The sequence below is a fragment of the Marmota monax genome, unplaced genomic scaffold (assembly GCF_021218885.2).
Source record: "Marmota monax isolate L192 unplaced genomic scaffold, Marmota_monax_Labrador192_F-V1.1 WCK01_AAM20220418_F8-fsc00444, whole genome shotgun sequence".
Lineage (NCBI taxonomy): Eukaryota > Metazoa > Chordata > Mammalia > Rodentia > Sciuridae > Marmota > Marmota monax.
The window spans coordinates 344,901-356,067 of NW_026692644.1; the positions used below are offsets into that span (position 1 = coordinate 344,901).

At 36.3% G+C, this 11,167-nt stretch overlaps 1 pseudogene; it reads left to right on the forward strand.

The window, feature by feature from the left end:
* The first annotated feature begins 5,789 nt into the window (after positions 1 to 5,789).
* Positions 5,790 to 9,309, forward strand: LOC124093782 (olfactory receptor 2L13-like; annotated as a pseudogene).
* Positions 9,310 to 11,167: the final 1,858 nt, after the last annotated feature.

Here is an 11,167-nt window from a genome sequence, read left to right on the forward strand (position 1 = left end):
TGGTAGTTTCTGAAATCTGTATTTCATGTGTTGTTATTCAATATATGCACAGTAATGGCACATAGTAATGTCTCTGAATATAATAATTTCTTTTCCATTTGCTTTTCAATAGCAAAATTACAATAAAATGAGCCTAAGAAAACCATGAGTAAAAATTTGAGTATTTGATATATTGTATTTATTACCTAATTTTAGGTAGTATGTATGCTCAAATAGTTTTATTTTGAAAATTTCCATTAAATAAGAAGTTTTTTCCATTATATAAGAATTGAAAGCTTTTTTTTTATTACAGCTTTTTGTAAAATATTCAGTAATTAAGGTCATATTGCATATCAGGTTTTATATAACCACAAGTTTTTTAGTTGTTGTTTATTTTCTTTTTTCACTGACACATTTTAATTATACATAATAGTGTATTTTCATTCATTCATATAATATAACAACATATTTTGGTCAAAGTTGTTCCCTGGTACCCCCCCCCCTTTCTCTCCCCTCCTCTGTCCCCTGAATCCCTTGTGAGATAATTTTAATCTTCTGAAAAACATTTCTATCCATTCTTACACCTGAAAAATCTGTTGTTGGAGAATGATGTTCTAATAAATAATCACTATAAGTGACATTAAATACAATTCAAGCTATTATGTAAGGATTCCAAGAGAAATGCTGAGGTTTATTAGTCGGAAAATCTCAGGTGGCAGGATACAGTGTGCAGGCATACATGTCCTCACTGCTGTGGCCAGCTCTTGGGTAGAATGACCCAGTTATGCAGTGACCCATGCTAGCAATTCCTCTTTTATACTGACAACAACACACATGGGTTATTCTTCAACTTGAGAGATTTGTCTTCACAGTCAAGGCTTTTTAAAATATTGTGGGTGCTTTTTGGTTGTTGTTTGTTTGTTTGTAAAACCACTATGCCAATCTAAGTCTTTGACTGGAATGCTTAGACCATTTACATTCAGTATTATTATAGAGAGATGATTTGTATTTTTTGCCATTTTGATTTATTTCTAATAATTAATTCAGATTTGTTTCTTCTTACAATTGCTATTCTTCTAGTAGGATTGGACCCTAGGATGGCTCTGATGTCTATTTTTCATTTATTTGGGATGAAATATTTCAATATATAATTTTGTAATGCAGGCTTAATCATTGTGAATTGTTTTTGTTTCTTCTTGTCGTTGAAAAGATTGATTTCATCTCCAAGCCTGATAGATAGGTAGTTTTCCTGGGCATGACATTCTTGTTGGGTACCTATTTTGTTCAGAATTTCTCCAATTCTCCTTGGTTACTATTGACTGGCATGGAAAATCAGTTGATTGCCTTGCCTCTAAATGCACATGTACTTTTTCTTTTTTGGATTTTAAAATTATATCTTTATTATATTGGTTAGGCATTTTTATTTTAAAGAGGATTTTTTAAATCTTTCCTATTCAGGGTTCTAAGTATATCTTGCATTTTAATTTCAGTTTCATTCCAAAAGTTTGGAATTTATTTTTTGCTATTATTTTATTGAAAAGCTTGTGCATTCCTTTAGTTGTCTTGTTTTTCATAAAGATTCTCAAAAATTTTGTGTGCATTCCTTTTAATTTTGCATTATGGGAGTTTATTTTGATATAATTATAAAAGAATAGAATATAATTTGTTTTAATTCAGTCACCAGTACTTCCCCTACTTGTCCCTCTGTCCCATCCACAGATCTTTCTGCTACTTAATTAAAGTCTTTAAAAATTGCTGTCTTTTGGATGTACATGGTGATAAGATTCACTGTGGTAATTTATACATGCATATAGTAATGTAATAAAATTAAAATCAATGATAGCTTAAAAATCAGAAACTATGGTAAGATGTGGAGATTAAATAATATGCTTTTGAATGATAAATTGATAGAAGAAAAAATCGGGGGAGAAATTAGAAAATACTGAAAATTAAATGAGAATAGTGATACAATTTATTAAAATCTCTGAGAAAGTGTAAATACAGTTCTAAGAGGAAAATTCATGGCATTGGGTTCATACCTTAAAAGAATAGTAAGACACCAAATAACTAATCTAACTTTACATCTCTGGGACATGAAAAAAGACTAAATCAACACCAAAATTCAGTAGAATATAGGAAATAATTGAAAGGAGAGACAAAAATCTATGAAATTAAGATAATCATCAACAACAACAACATAAAATGTTAATGAAATAGTTGATTTTTGATAGGACACATAAAATTCATAAACTTTTACCCAAACTAACTAAAAACTATAAGGAATGTCTCAATTACAAAATCTAACATAAAAAGGAAATATCACCACAGACACTACTGAAATCTAGAGGATCATCAGAAACTATTTTGAAAACTTATACTCTAAGAAGTTGGAAAAATGAAGACATGGAAACATTCCTAGACACATATGACCTTCGTAAATTGAGCCAGAAAGAAACAGAAAACCTAAATAGAACTAATATCAAGCAATGAGATTGAAGCAGAGAACAAAAGCCTTTTAAAAAGCAATATGCTGGATTGGATGGATTCCCACAGTAGTTCTACCAGACCTTAAAATTAAAATAATCCAATCCTACTCAAACTATTCCATAAATACAAAGAGAGGAAACACTACCAGTTCATTCTATGGAGCCAGTATCACCCTGGCACCAAAACCAGACAAAGAGACATCAAGAAAAGAAAACTTCAGAAGAATGTACTTAGTAAACATACATGCAAAATCCCCCAATAAGATAAAATATGACCAAATCACATGTAAAAACACATTAAGTCCACCATGAACAAGTTTTACCCCACTTATGCAGGTTTGGATCTACACAAAAATCAATATGTATAATCCACCACATAAGTGGAATTAAGGACAATTATTACATAATCACCTCAATAAATGCAGAAAAAGCATTCAACAAATCCAGTATTCATTAATGTTGAATATGTGGAAAAAACTTACCACAACAGTGAAAGGAATACAAGATAATTACCTCCACAGTTTAAAGGAAATGAATGAAAAATCCGATGCCAACACCATACTGAATGGAAAAACTAAGAATTTTCTCTAAAATCAGGAACATGGCAAGAATGGACACTCTTACATCTACTATTCCACATGTGTCTTGAATATATTTCAGGAGACATGACACAAGGCAATGAAACTGAGGCTATACAAATAGGTAAAAAATAATTCATATTATCTATTTCCTGATGACATGATCCTATATCTAGAAGACCTTTCAAACTCCACCAGAAGACTTCTAACACAGATAAATACATTCAGCAAAGTTGCCAGACACAAGAACAAAAGGCATAAACAACTGCTTTCCCATAGTCTGATAATAAATCTTGTGAGAAAGAAATCAGGAACACTTTCACATACATAATAACTTCAAAAGCAAATATTTTAGAATGAATTCAATCAAAAAGCTTAAGTACCTTTGCAATGAAAACTATAAACACTAAAGAAAGAAATTCAAGAACACATTGACAATGGAAAGACTGCCCTTGTTGGATAGGTAGAATTATTATGGCCAAAATGTCCATACTTCCAAATGCAATATACAGATTCAATGGAACCCAAAACAAAATAACAATGACATTTTCAAAGAAGAAGAGAAAATAGCCCTAAAACTCTTTTGGAAGAATAAAAAAACCCAGAGTACACAAAGTTGTCCTTCACAAAAGTAGTGGTGCAGGAAGTGTCACAATATCAAATCTTCAATTATACTACAGAACTATACAAAATCCACATAATATTGGTCTCAAACAGGCATGAAGAACAATTGAATAAAATAGAAGACACAGAGACAACTGACATACACAAAGTCATCAGATACTTGACAAAGTTCCCAAAAGCATTGGAGAAAAGACAGTCTGTTTAACAAAAAGTGGTGGGAAACCTGGATGTCCATTTGCAGGAGAATAAAACTAGATGCCTACTATGAAAAAAACAAACTCAAAATGCAATAAATATCAACAAATTACCCCCAGGAACTTTAAAATGCTAGAATAAAACATAGGTTGAACACTCCAAAGTATCATGACAGGTATTAACTTTCTTAACCAAAATATTAGTGTTTCAGAAATAAAAGCAAGAGTCAATCAGTGGGACAGCACCAAATTAAAAAGCTCTGCACATCAAAAATTTTAAAAAATAATGTATAAAGAGCAGCCTACAAAAAGAGAGAAAACATTCACCAGCTATTCTTCTAATATCAAGAATGTGTAAAAAAATCAAAATATTTACCACCAAAAACCAAATAAACAAATGCATTAATGGGCAAAAGAACCAAACAAACATTTCTCAAAAGTCGATATAGAATGGCCAACAAATACATGAAAAAGAAAGTTCCACATCCATAAGAATCTAGGAAATAGAAAATTGAAAATTCATTTCACTCAAGTCAGAAAAGGCATTATCAAGAATATAAGTAATAATAAATGCTGGTGACGATATGGGGAAAATACACTCATGCATTGTTAATGGGACTGCAAATTAATGAAACCAACTTAAAAGCTGTGTGAAAGATCACCAAAAGTCTATAGGGACATCAATGATTATAGCGGGAAAATTCACAATGCCCATATTATAAGAACAACTAAGGAGCCTCTCAAGAGATGAATAAATAAAGGAAATGTGCTATACATACACAATGAAGTTTTACTCAGCCATAAAGAAGAATGAAGTTATGGCTTTTGACAGTAAATTGATGAAACAAGAAAACATCATACTCTGTGAAAAAGACAGACTCAGAAAGTCAAAGAGTGAATATTTTCTTCATATATGATGAGAGCCAGGTTACAGTTAAGTCCCATAGGTGACATGAAATGTACCCTTCCCTGGTGTACCAGTCTGTGGTTTGCAGGACAGGAAGAGATCGTCCTGTCTGTCACTGCTACCCATGCAACAGGGAGCAAACATCTGCATGCATACTTCCACGGAGTTCCCAGAACATCCCTCCAGTTGGTCTTTTTTAAAGAGTTGACAACTGTCAGGGTTGGTGGCACATGCCTGTCATCCCAGCAGCTTAGGAGGCTGGGGAAGCAGAATCACAAGTTTAAAGCCAGCCTCAGCAATTTAGCAAGGCCCAGAGCAACCTAGTCAGATCCTGTCTCAAAATAAAACATAGAAAAAGGGCTGAGGATGTGGCACATTGTTTAAGCATCACTAGGTTCAGCCTCTTATACCAAAAATTAAAAACAAAAACATTGACAAGAAAGAAAAGTGTGAAGAGATTTTTCCATTTTGATCTCCTAGTCAGTGTTTGGAGCTTCCTGGTAGAAACCACTGTGATTCCAAATCCTAATTTTATTACAAAACCTCAAAGTCAAACTTTACTTTAGGAAAATTGCTTTCTTCATTCACATTTTCACAAATCAATTAATATCTTTCCTCATGTAGAAAAAGATATTTTGTCATATCATAATTTAATTCAGACACCACAGCCAATAATTTGCTTAAGAATCTGACTAGACTATAGAAGGTAATTGCTCTCACTACTATAGCTGATATCATCCAGCTCAACACTGCTTCTTGTTGATCCTCAGTTCTAACTTACCAAATGGGAGGTTTTAGTAGACATGACCTAACACCCATACAGCTCCTCATCCTGCTCTGGAATGACTGAGCTCATCCCTCTTGAGACTAATTCTGGGCAGCAGGAGAGAGCGGCAACTGAGTGGGTTGGCTGATTTATTCCACACTTCAACCAAGTTCACCTTGAAGCTAGCAAAGTCAGGTGAAATGACCAAGTTTCTCTCCCATGGGCTTGGACCCTGGGGATCCATTAAAGGAAGAAGGACATGTAAGGCTTGAAGGAGGAAGGTTCTGTGCATCAGAGGCAGCAGTTCATCCTTCTGTCCCACTCTCCAGAAGTAAGTGTGGCATGTTTGAGTCTGTTTTACTGGAACAAGGGAAGAGCAGAGGGAGATGACTGAGCAAAGCAATAAAGAAGCAGCTCCCAAGGTGAGGAGCTCTGAGAGTTCAGCATAAGAGAATACTAGAGGTGGGAGCTGTGGGCACTGAGTGTGTTCTGAGAACTCCCTCCTGGTGCCTTTGGCTCCTCACATCAGGAGAGCTGGGTGAGATCCGGGCCAGCTGCTCAGTGTCAGGACCTAGTTGTTTAGCCTGGCAGAGTGTGAGCACAGCTTGGGGTTTAAACATTTCAAAGTATTCAATGGATTATCAGGTGGGAATGTTGTAAATAAAAATAACTTCTTCTCTCAAAACCAAGTCCCAGATTTCAGATGGTGTAAGTCAAAATACTATCATTGTACTAAGTTGATTTGGGTTAGCTTTAACTAAGCAGATATTTTGGAGACGAGGTTTTCTTATCATAAGGAAACATTTATTTTGCACAAAGAATAAGCCATGCCATAACAAATTGTAAACACAGGAGTCAATTTAAGTGTAAAATCAGTTGATGTGAACCTGTTAAAATTTCAGAATATGCTGCTCTCTAGTAGTGTGATCTTCATTTCACTGTGTCTTCTCCATTTAAGGTCTGAATTTCTGAGTCTTCTCTATTGAAAGTATGAAAGGAAGAAAAGGGAGTGAAACATACTCTGTGCTAAACCCAATGCTCAGTTAATTGCATCATCCCAGATCTCTGGTGTGGTTGTTGGGTGTGAGTTGTCTGAGGCTCAGACAAACAATTGGCTTATTAGTCATGGGCTGATTGTAACTCTTTTTTCAAGGACATTAAGTCTCATTGTATTAATTATTATTGCTTTCTTGTAACTTTTGCAAAATGAATTCAGCCACCTACACTTGCTGCAGTGATATTCTTTGGATCTGTTAAGTGAAGGTTATTTTTTTCAACTGTAAGTATTTGAGCAGTATGCCCTGTAAAATGACAAAGGGAGACAATCATCCTTACACTTCTTGTACTTCCCAAGTTTAGTGTAACTGAGAGAGTGGTTTTTCAAGAAATTCTTGTACATGAAATAAAGTCAAATACCCAATAAAGGAAGTTGCTGGTCATCCATGGAAATAGACCCCCATATGTAACTCCAATGTCCCAGTTCTAAAATTTAATTAGATATGGAGTACTAGAGCGAATAATCTTATCCATTGTCTGACAGAATGAAAGTTTTCAACTTAAGAAAAAAGATAATTAGTGTAGCAACCAAAATCAAACTTTTTATGATACTCTAAACTCTTAGTACATACAAATTTAAATGTAAAAATAGGTCTCCAAATAAATAATGGGACCATTGAAGATAAACTTAGAGCATAAGGTGTGTTCAGGTCCTGGTACTGACAATAAAATTAAACCTGGAGGATAAAAAGAAGTGGAAAAATACCACAAAAAGTTCTCATGTTCTGCTTTTTAATGCACATATACTACAAACTTATTAAAAATTGTCTTCTCACATTTCGTTAGTTGAATTATCATACTAACTCACAGAAAAAGCCTCTGAGTATGTGTTTCCATTATCAAAACCAGTGTTGTAAATCCACCACCACAGAAGTTATGTTTGCTGCTGTGAAAACTAGAATGAAAGTCTTGTTCATTATTTTAATGTGATTTTTTTATCATGTGATATTTGCTTGCACAAAGAAAAACCAAGTGTTTTTAGAATTTCAGAAATTGGAAACCTCAATAGGGAGGAGATAATACTCAAAGAATATAATATATTCATGGTGGATTGTATAGGATACACAGTACCTCCACAGGACAAGAACAATGCTTTGGATGGTGGCCCACTTCTAGGACCAGCCGAGCAGCTTCTGTTTAGGAGGTGAGCAGCACAGCTCTGGGAGGAGACCCTGGCTTACTCAGCTGCAGCAGTGCCAGTGGGGAGGGGAGAGCAGGCACTAAAGGTGTGGAGGAGGCGAGGTCACTGAGGATGCAGACTCAAGCACACAGGGCACTTCTGCGCCCCACAGGCCATGTCTGTGGTGAACCTGAGTGCTGAGTTGGGGAGCTGGGAAAGCAGGATCCTGGCTTCCTCCAGGGCTGAACCTGGTGCATAGTCCTAGGAATGCTCCTGCTGGGAGTCAGCAGGCAGGAAGGCTCCAGCTACCTCACTGGGTTTCCTGTGTCTGGTATAGACTTTGTACTCCAGGACCATGTATGTGTCCAGGATGTGCTGAGATGGTTACCAGAGAGAACTGGGGCAGGAACATTCTATTCAGGTCTTAAAATCAATTCAAGAAAAAGGTACAGATTGAAAAAATAAACAACAATTAATTTTAAACAAACACTAATAAAGGCAATTCATTTTTATTCTCTTTTACTGTTTCGATTTATGTCTAATGTTTTGATTTTTATTTTTTACATACTTTCCAGGAATTTGAGGAACTAGGTTTTCATGGAGAAATGGAACCAAACTTCAAATGATTTCATTTTGTTGGGGCTGTTACCCCCAAACCAAACTGGCCTACTTCTCTTACTCCTGATCATCTTTGTGTTTGTTCTCGCCTGTTTGGGGAATTCAGGGATGACTGCCCTCATCTTCTTGGACCCGCGGCTCCACACCCCCATGTACTTTCTCCTCAGCCAGCTCTCCCTCATGGACCTGATGTACATCTCCTCCACTGTCCCCAAAATGGTGTACAACTTTCTCTCTGGCCAGAAAAGTATCTCCTTCTTGAGTTGTGGTGTACAAAGCTTCTTTTTTGTGACCATGGCAAGTTCTGAAGGCTTACTCCTCGCCACGATGGCCTATGACCGATTTGTGGCCATCTGTCACCCCCTCCATTATCACATATATATGAGCAAAAGAATGTGTGTGAAGGTGATCTTGGGGTCCTGGACACTAGGTTCCCTCAATGGCCTAGTCCACACTGTGTATGCTCTTCATCTTCCATACTGCAGGTCCAGGACCATCAGTCACTTCTACTGTGACATCCCAGCCATGTTGCTTCTTGTCTGTACGGACACCTGGGTCTATGAGTACATGATTTTTTTTTAGTGCAGTCCTGGTCCTCCTCCTTCCTTTCCTTGGAATCACTTTGTCCTATGGACGGGTAATTTTTGCTGTCTTTCACATGCGCTCAAAAGAGGGAAGAAGAAAGGCCTTCACTACATGCTCCACACATTTAACTGTTGTGATATTTTACTATGCTCCTTTTGCCTTCACTTATCTCCATCCCAAGAATGTCCGCTCACCAGAAGAAGATAAGAACATGGCGGTCTTCTACACCATCCTCACCCCCATGCTCAATCCCATCATCTACTGCCTGAGGAACAAGGAGGTGCTGGGGGCCATGAGAAGAGTGTGTGGGATGTTCTCCTCCAGGAAGAAATGAGCACGGCCGTCCCTGCTCCTCTGTATGGCTTCTCTCCATGCAGACTGGACCTCTCTAGAGCACTGCTGACTTATAGATGTATGTTATTCCATATATATAATTCGATTTCTAGTAACATGTTTAAATGTGATATTAAATTATATATTATTATATGTACATTAATGATTAATATATTTAATTGAAAACTCAATGATAACATTGACAATGTTGATATTATCCTATTATATGTAATACACAATATGCTCTTTGTTCACATAATATTTTAAAATAATTATAAACGGATATTGAAATATTATTTCTATTTTTGACATTATACTCTTGCTGTGCTTGTATCCTGTGTTTTTATTTCATGTTTTCCAGCACTGCATGTTTTTAGAGTTATATCCTGTTAGCAGCTTGCACTGTGTACATTTCAATTTTCCCACAACATGGGGCCTGGGTCTCCAAATATCCAGCACTTCTGGGTGGCTAGTAGTCCTCTCCTTCAGGATCACATATGACTTATTATTATTGGGACAAGGAATTATACTCTTAACACAGCTATTTCACGTGAATGTGGTGCCTAAAATCACAAATTGGGAGGTTGAGGCAGGAGGATTGCACATTCAAAGGCAGCCTTATCAACCTAGCATGGCTTTCAGAATCTTATGCAGACGTGTCTCAAAATAAAAACAAAACAAAAATAAATAAATAAATGGGCTGTGGGTGTAGCTTAGTGGTTAAGCACCCTGGATTTAATCCCCAGTACCAATGGGGGAAAAAGTCAAAAATAACAACAACAATAAGAAGTTTGTATTCTTCTAACATTTAGTTTTATCTTTTGTAGAGATACTGAAATCCAAATGGCTCCTAGGAAGCACAATTATTCACATCTGTAATCTTTCTCCAGGCACATAATACATAAAGAAGCTCTTTCTGCTACATGTACCAAGGCCACAGTTTTCTCTCTTTGCCTTTTTCATATTCTGTGATTGTGTATTTGCCATGTTCCTTGCTTTCACTAAAAAATTATCCTTGACATTTGTTATCAGTGGCTCATCTGAGCTGCACATAGGGTCTCCGATTCCCTAAAATCTAAGTAATTCCTGTGCCTCCAACAGGGTACACTGGTGTCAACATCAAACATCTCCTTGGCAGCCTTGTATCACTGTATCCCATTCTTCCTGTTTGCCTGGTCAGTTCCAGGAGCCATCAACCATATGCCCAGCTCCTTCCCGGAGTAACTGTCCATCCTATATGCTGTCCACATCCCCCAAATCTGTGCTCATGGGCTGTTTTGAGGTGCCTTGACCTGACAGTCCTGGAGTGAGGTTTGACCAGGTGACATCTTCTAATAATGCTGCCTCATGCCTGTTCTGGCACTGTTCTTGGTGTGTACACATCCAGCCTGCTTCCTCTGTGTTTCTGAAGATTTAATGGGCAACCAGATATCTTTCAGGATGTTCTTTGTTTTGTCTCAATGGAGATTAATTTATTTCTTGAATTAAGAATCCCGGGTGCTACAATTAGATTGTAAATGTCAGTTTAACTGTGGCTAGGAAGTTCTTTAGAAACTAATGGTATTGACTACAGGGCTTGAAGAGAATTAAAACAATATTTTAATATTGGGCTAAAAAGTGAAATTGTTTCATGATTGTTTATGGTTCTGAAAAAGGAATAGAAGAACTCAGGTTAAGGCACAAATATCAAACCGGTATTCAACTTACAAGATATTTATACATCTTTTTTGTCCACTAAAATAACTTAAGTACTCAATATTCAGATACTTATACATCTACTCTTTAACATAAGTTCTTTTTTCCCTATAGATTTAAAGACAAGAAAAAATGCTTAGTAGCATTAATGTGCATAATACAAGTTAATTGTTGCGACATTCCATGTTATCACAATGCTTAACTACATTTGTGATGAGAAAGATAA